This window comes from Triplophysa rosa, linkage group LG6, assembly GCF_024868665.1.
Source record: "Triplophysa rosa linkage group LG6, Trosa_1v2, whole genome shotgun sequence".
Taxonomy (NCBI): Eukaryota; Metazoa; Chordata; class Actinopteri; order Cypriniformes; family Nemacheilidae; genus Triplophysa; species Triplophysa rosa.
Genome location: NC_079895.1, coordinates 22,565,892 through 22,574,218, shown reverse-complemented (window position 1 = coordinate 22,574,218; position 8,327 = coordinate 22,565,892). Strand labels below are relative to the sequence as shown.

At 38.0% G+C, this 8,327-nt stretch overlaps 2 long non-coding RNA genes across 2 annotated transcripts in view; one reads left to right on the top strand and one right to left on the bottom strand.

The window, feature by feature from the left end:
* The window catches only part of LOC130555287 (uncharacterized), a 13,941-nt gene extending 11,805 nt beyond the window's left edge, over positions 1–2,136 (top strand). The window contains exons 2-3 of the long non-coding RNA XR_008963106.1: positions 1,211–1,906; positions 2,069–2,136. This is a non-coding gene — a long non-coding RNA (uncharacterized LOC130555287). The remainder of the gene's footprint in view (positions 1–1,210; positions 1,907–2,068) is intronic.
* Positions 2,137–5,847: 3,711 nt separating this feature from the next.
* On the bottom strand, positions 5,848–8,025 carry LOC130555288 (uncharacterized). Its single transcript, XR_008963107.1, has 3 exons — positions 7,851–8,025; positions 7,532–7,754; positions 5,848–6,567 (listed from the first exon to the last, which is right to left on the bottom strand). It is a non-coding gene; the product is annotated as an uncharacterized LOC130555288 (long non-coding RNA).
* Between the last annotated feature and the right edge of the window lie 302 nt (positions 8,026–8,327).

Genomic DNA, 8,327 nt, shown 5'->3' with positions numbered 1-8,327 from the left:
GTAATCGATCAAACGCTTCAATCTACGCTGAACCAATAGTAGGCAAGACCAACCCATCTAATTATACAAGACACAGAAAAGTAAGAATAAATTCAAGAATAAATAAATAAAAGTGGAAATAAATACATGCGATAATAAATAAATATAAAAATAAATAAATGTAAAAATAAAAGGAAATGATAAATAAAATAATCTAAAAAATAATAATAATAATTAAAAATAATTAAAAATGGACACAAAAAATAATAAATCAATTTAAAAAATGAAAAGAAAAGTTAAAGCTAAGATCAATAATAGCTAAAACGAATTATTTTGTTTTATCAAACCATTCATTCCTGTATTTATTTTCATATTATTACATTTATTCGTTTATATATTTATTTATTTATACATTAATTTATTTATAATTTTTGCAGGTTTAGTCCTCCATAGTTTTTGTGTCAAAAACTCCGGGAAGCACCCAATGATATATTGTTTGTTCCCAAACTTCTCTCTAAAACACATCGCTGGGTCATTTGCACGCTAAGTATGAATGAACATGACCCTAATTCATGTTTATGCTTGTACATTTCAGTTGTTTTGTAATGGTTTTTTATGTTTACGTATAGATTCGGGTGTTGTTTGCTGAGAGAGTTGTTGGATGTTTAAGTTACCTTTTTTTTGCATAAACTTTTTATTTTTTATTTTGCAAATTAAAACAGTTCATATTTTCAGTTAATTACAAAGCACATTAGATCGCTTGCCTTGTTTTCCTTATTATAACCCTTAAGCATATTTTTTTATATTTTTGTAAAATGGTTGTAACCTTATTTTCTTCATGTATTGATAACTATTGGCAAAACCACGGTTTTACTACAGTATCAATGGTTTAACTATGTTTTTTAAACCATGGTTATTCTGTGGTAACCATGGTTTTACTACAGTAAACTTTTTTTGTTTTGTTTTAACTGCAATAAAACCATGGTTAATTTTCGTAAGGGACATCATTGGTTGTAAGTGTTTAATGTTTACTGAAGAATGAATGAATGAATGAATGAATGGAGTTTTTTCTGAAATGTAAAATATTGGAATGCTTATTAGAACACAAAAGTTCACAACACTATTTGTACTGCATATATGAAAACCCTTGTGATTGTCATCTTCTACAGTTAAACTTAAGAATGCAAATGTAAATCTTTAAATTTTAAAAACTGCCCTTCATGTCTCACAGGTCATCATGCAGAAAAAGGTCTTTTTTTTCCCTGGAAGGGTTCAGGTAACGTTCCGTAAGGGACCGCTGGGATATCTTCTGCAGGATCCAACTGACCAGGCCAGGGCGATAAAAAACAACCCATCTTTGCAGGACAAGTCGGCACCAATTAAGGTGGAGCTTGTCAGACAAAATGCTCTGAATGTGGTCCATCAAAGAGGAGGTGATGCATCAGACCAAAAATAAGTTTTTGGAGAGTACATCCTGCAGTTTGGAAAATACAAGGGGGAGTCCTTCCGGTGGCTCCTTGAAAATGATGTGGGGTACACCATCATCTACCTGATAAAGAACCTTCAGCAGGAAGAGGTTGCAGGAGTTATGATGACTGAGTGGCACAGCAAGAGCAGCCTGATCTCCTTTGTGAATTACGCCCTGCTTTGAGGAAATCCAGTCTCTTTTAAGATATGCATCTAAAACTCCAGCTGCACCAGCGGCCTCATCGGAGGATGACCAGCTGCTTGGTTTCAGCACTCGTGCCAAGAGTACATGGAGGGAGATTTGGGACAGCAGAGCTGATGGTTACGCTTCCTTTATAATGGGGGCAAAATGTGTCTGAAGGACACGGATGTATAAACTGCAACAATACCTGCTGAAGCAGCAGCAGTCTGCCCGTCTGCGTGTCCCTGCCTGCCTCAAGTGCCACATCTGAGCCCACAGGTCAGTGGTTTATTTCCCCTCATTTGCCCTTCAGAAGAGAATCTTTACAATTATGTCAATAAGTATATGTGTACCTTATTCTTTGTATAGCACAGTTACATTTGAAAAAACTCCAAGTGCAGCATAAAAGCAACCTTTAACTCTTCTTTGTCAACCATACAGAGATGGATGAAGATGCTGAGCTGGAGAGTGCATTGCTGAACATCACCCCCTCTAAGCTGCTGGTGCAATGCAAGTGTTTTTTTTCTTAAATGACACCTTATATTAAATTAGTTGATATATTTAATAATTGTTCCATTTTTTTTACTTTTTGTTAGCACCAGCACAGTCTTCATCAGTGTCCTCAGCTGCTGAAGTGATACACTCCGTGGAAACAGCAACGGTTTTTAAACATTTTAGGTTCAGCACTGTCGTATTGATGAATTATGATATGAAATGTTATACAAAACTGAATATGAATTATTTTTGTCTTAATGTGTTGGCTGTGTGTCACTAACAAATCTGTGTGCTGTTGACATTATACTAACTGTTCAAGGGGCTATGAATTGATTCCCCCACCACAATGAACTGATAAATCCCTGTTCTGGGTAAGTGCTCACTTTTACTGTAAACTTATACATATTTCTGTGTATTAATACAAGACGACGTGCATGTTCTTGCATTTAAATGTTTTACATTTCCTGTTTAGTTTGTAATGTTTGTGACATTCTTTGAGAAGGCATAATGCATCCTTTTCATTCATTCTATTTGAGTAAGCAGATCTCTTAAGAGTATTTATATTAACAAGATTTTATGTCTTGCAGAACCATCTACTGTCCTTTCAAAACCACTGACTGCCGCTAAAAATGAACTGCATCTGTCTCCTGTGGATGGTAAAGACATTGCATTTCCGCCTCTGATCAAATAACTGTCTTCCATATAACTTGGTAATATTCTGGTTTCTTTGTTTTTTGTGTCTTCCTTTTTAAAGCACCAGCTCTGAAAACGCCTGTGCCCCTTCCTAAAGAGCTGATGTTTCTTGTGCAGAAACCATCGGCTTCTACACAAACAAAGAAAAGTGTTTCAGCGACAGGTGTGTTTTTAATATCAAGTTTATGGATGCACTGAATTATCGTTTTAAAAACATGCATTTATAATCTATCACCTCTTTTACAATGCGTCTCTTCAGCAGAAAGGAGTATGTCTCGAGCGTGCAGGACACTTTATTTTGAGGAATGTAACAAAGATGGTAAGAATGTTTTGCACTACATGTATATGCGTTGAATCATTTCTGTTTGGAATTGTGAATTATTTTTTTATATTCATTTTATACACTTCAGAGACCTCATCCCATAGCGTCCCACACAAAGCTAAGGCATCGCATGGTAAGTTTGTAGTTTATTTGTTTGTTTTGTTTTACTTTGTTTAGAACAGCTTTAATTATTGTTTTTGTGCTTTCAGAACCATGTTCCTCTGCTCCCGTTTCTTCAGTGTGCAGCCCACCACCTTTGCGACAGACAGCACAAAGTAAGAGAGTATTTTGTGGATAGAATTACCATATTTAATATCGGTGGCTATACTTAATTCGTTTCTTCTCATTTTCAATCACACCCAGGCACACAACTCTTCCTAGAGCTCCTGCTCCACAGCTTCCTGGATACAATCATGACACACATCAGTGGAAGTGTTCTCATCAACAGTGGATCTGGATGAAGACAGAGCTGGAATCCATGGGTCTGTGGCCAGGCTCTCCTCCTGTGAGCAACACCATGAAGACTGTGTCACTGTGGCATTTACCTCCTCAGCCTGAGCTGATAGACACAGTCTCTGATCTGGTCTTTTCCATTTACAGAGAGCATGGTATGGAGCAGGAGATGACATGGAAAGAGTTTCAGAAGTCTCAATTTTACAACATGGAAAGACAGAGATGGGTTTCAGAAAAAAGTAAATGAGAAATTTCCCCATGTAAATATATTTTGCTTGTGTTTGTTCTGCCTGTTAAAGTGTTGAGAAAACTATAAAAACTAAGAAACACTGATTTATCTTGTACTCTGTTTTTTATATTTATAAATATATAAATAAATAGCAAATATATTTAACCTGAGGTAAAATATATTTGAATTATAAATGTAATAACTACATACGTTTCATTGCACAATTGTTTCTTACCTTTGTAGTGCTATTAAACATGTATTGTAATTAGAGTTTAGATACAAATACTCTTCATAAATGTATGCACATTTGGTGCCATTTACCTTATTACCTTACCTTACCTATGTTTAATAAGTAGAGTCATTTACATTTAGTCATTAAGTAAATTTTACAAAAAAATCCTAAAGGATAATAACATATAGTGATGAAAACGATAACAAAAAACTACACTGACATTAAGACTATTTTGTCAAAACATGCAAATTTACATTGCAATTACCTGTTTATTGTTACGAAGTAATGCTGATAATGTTGAATGTAAATAAACATTTAGTGTTGTTAAACAGTTGATAAATAAAACGTTCATTTTATTAATCTATTCTATATGCTTATCAACAATTTCATTAAACACAACTTCATTTTAAATCATTTTAATACTATAATGCATTGTCATTAACAATAAACAATGAGGTGTCATGCAAATCGCAAGTCCAGTACGGTGTACCACAGGGCTCAGTCTTAGGGCCTCTGCTCTTCGCATTATACATGCTACCTCTAGGAGATATAATAAAGCGACACGGAGTTAGCTTTCACTGTTATGCTGACGATACTCAACTTTATATTTCCTCGAAGCCTCATGAAACACAGCAGTTCCATCGAATAATGGAATGCATAGTCGATATTAAAAAACTGGATGAGTAACAACTTTTTATTACTGAACTCGGACAAAACGGAAGTGTTACTTATTGGACCGAAAACTGCTATAAGTAACAACCAAGAATACTGTTTAACTATTGACGGATGTTCCATAAAACCCTCGTCGTCAGCAAAGAATCTTGGCGTTCTATTCGATAGTAATCTGTCATTTGAGAGCCACGTCGCCAACACCTGTAAAATTGCGTTTTTCCATTTTAAGAATATATCTAAACTACGTCATATGCTGTCAATCTCAGATGCAGAGAAGTTAATTCATGCATTCATGACATCAAGACTAGATTACTGTAATGCACTGTTAGGTGGTTGCCCTGCAGGCTTATTACAAAAACTCCAATTGGTCCAAAACGCGGCAGCTCGAGTTCTTACACGTACAAAAAAGTATGAACATATTAGCCCGGTTCTGTCAACCTTGCACTGGTTACCTATAAAGCATCGCGTTAACTTTAAAATCTTGCTTATTACCTATAAAGCCTTACATGGTTTAGCTCCTCAGTACTTGAATGAACTCCTTTTGTATTACAGTCCTTCACGTGCATTACGCTCTCAGGCGTCCTGTCAGTTGGTAATACCTAGAATTTCAAAATCAAGTGCAGGTGGTAGATCCTTTTCCTATCTAGCGCCTAAACTTTGGAATAGTCTTCCCTGCACTGTCCGGGAGGCAGACACACTCTGTCAGTTTAAATCTAGACTAAAGACGCATCTTTTTAATCTTGCATACACTACTCTTCCATAATATAAATCTTCAGAGGGTTTAGGCTGCATTAGTTAGATCAACCGGAACCAAAAACACAACTGATGTACTTGTTGCATCAAAGAGTACAGAACAGTACTCTACTCTCAGCCAGTCTTGTCTCATTGTTCCAAGGTTACCACAGCGAGCAGGATGCAGTTCATGGCCTGACCTGATGGTAGAGCGGAGAATGGGAAGTGGGGACCTGACAAGAGCTGAGATGATAGAGCTGGATAAAGAAGGACGCGGTCTCTTGACATGTCTTCACCACAAAACTTCAAATGCTATTAGATTATTAATGATAATCTTAAACTATAATTTATTTTATTATTAAGTTTATTTATTTTATTTAGCCTTGTTGTGCAAGTTCTCTGGAGCTTGTGCAGAGGCAGCAGCTTTTGCCAGAGGGGAACTGGAATCCCCTGGTTGGGCCTGGGTTCTCCTGAGGTTTTTTTTCTCGATTAGAGTTTTGGGTTCCTCGCCACCGTTTGCATACTGTTTTTGCACTATCTGCCTGACCGGGGGGGCTGCTTTAGAATTTTAAAGTTTTACTTAATTAATATTGCATATAGGAATTTATTATCTGTTATATTTGACCTGTGCTTCTCTCTCCTTTATCCTAAATGTGTGCTCTCACTGAGCGTGTGTGTGTGTGCGTACTTGTCTGTGTACGTGTGTGTGTGTGTGTGTGTTGTGTGTGTGTGCGTGCGCATCCGTGTGTGTGTGTGTGTGTCTCTATGTCTATGTGTGTTAGTACGTGTGCATATTGTGTGTGTGGAGTGTTTTGTATGTGGGTATGTCTGTCTTCTGTGTTTTCAACCTTTTCTTGTTTTTGCAGGTACAACTTTAATTATTTTGCTTATAGTCAATATGTCTCATGTACAGCTGCTTTGTAACAATGAAAATTGTAAAAGCGCTATATAAATAAAGTTGAGTTGAGTGACGTAGAGGGTTCCGTTCCTTGACAGTGGAAACGCGAGCCGGTTCTGAAGAGCACCACCCTCGGCCCAGAACCAGCTCCGGCTCCAACACCAGCCCCGGTGGAAAAGCGGTATCAGAGACTCCATGAGGGCTGATGCATATGCTGGGAGAAAGAAGAAAAAGATTACATTCGTTGCAACTGCAGTGGCAAGTTGCCAACATTCTTCAAAATATCCTCTTTTGTGTTCTCCATAAGAAAGTCATACATGTTTGAAATTACAACAGGGTGAGGAAAGGATGACACAATTTTCATTTTGGGGTAAACTATCACTTTAAAGGGGTGCTGCAACAGTGTGTCATGCATTCTGACTTCTTCACAATGTTAAACGTGCTGTCTTCTCATGCCAACTTGTCAAAAAACGAGTTGGGCGTATTACGTAGTATTTCTGTGCTCGATACACTCCCCCAGCGATCGTACAGGTTTCGGAAAGTTTTTTTCGAACATATAAAACTGTTTCGTAACAATTTTTCTTAGTCCCTTATTGGACAATTCTCCCGGAAAAGCACTCGGCAGCAAGGAGAGCAGGAGAAGGAGGAGCAGGAGAATGCGCAGACGTCACTTTCACTTGTGTGCAGGAGAGAGCGAGCATACATTCATGAAGTTCAGGTGTATGTTTGTTCACTGCATTTGGGTGATGAATGTTATATAAACGGTGGATATAACACTGGATTTGGAGATCGTTTGAACCTCATATATGAAGCCGTCCCAGCGCTAAAAGATGCAGGACATGAACCGAGTTAAACTGATGTCTGTGTTTTGTTGGCAATGGGTGCGCACGTGCTTTAGTTCAGCATACCCCTCCCCCCCCCCCGCACGCGCCGTATGCTTTCGGAAATAATCGTACAGCTGTATCTACCTTTTATAAATGTGATCAAACTAAATACTCTTCGAAGATACGAAGTATGCAATACTACTCTATAGGTACTCAAGATTAATATGAGATTGGCAGAAACCGCGCGTGTTAGGGCCGCTTTAAGTTGAAGCATGATTGTACCATCACAATAAGATGGGACTTGTTTTACATTTTGATAATTTTCAGCCACATAATGAATACAGTGTGTTGTACCTGGTTCCATCCACGCCTTGTTCCTTACTTCCCCCTCCAGGCATGCATGTGCACAGCAGAGAAACATTGGAGTGTCGTGTTCATGGATGTTCTGAACATTGTTAACCATGCTTTTCCACTTGGCCTCCATCACATCTCCATCTCCATTAGGAGTGGAAGCTGCAATCCAGTAGAGGTGGTTAAAAACAGCTGGCCCTCACACCCTCTAAAGCGTTCCCTAGACCTGTATCAGAACAGAAACACAAAATGTTAATTATAGTAATGGTATAAATGTTATTATAGGAAACCTAAACAAAACTATCTTCATCAACATACATACTGTCAATATGCCAGATGTCCAAAAAATGGCTTTTTGTTCCTTTTGTACACAACTCCACTTGGCAACCTAAAATGTGGGACACAACACATTGATTATGTGAAAATAACATTTCAGTTTTAAATAATAATAATTCAATTATTTGTCAAGTATGGTGACCCATACCCGAAATGTGACTCTGCATTTAACCCATCCAGAGAGTGGTGAACACACGTACACCCGGAGCAGTGGGCAGCTATCACTGCAGCGCCCGGGGAGCAAGTAGGGGTAAGATGCCTTGCTCAAGGGCACCTCAGTCGTTACCCGCTGGCCCTGGGGATCGAACCGGCAACCTTCTGGTCACGAGTCTGACTCTAACCATTAGACCACGACTGACCCTGAATACTTTTACTATAAATACAGTCAGCAGCTAGATTTATTGAGTGTACATGTGCATGTCTGTATAACGTTGTTTCTGCGGTTTTGATTTTTTTTTGCCAA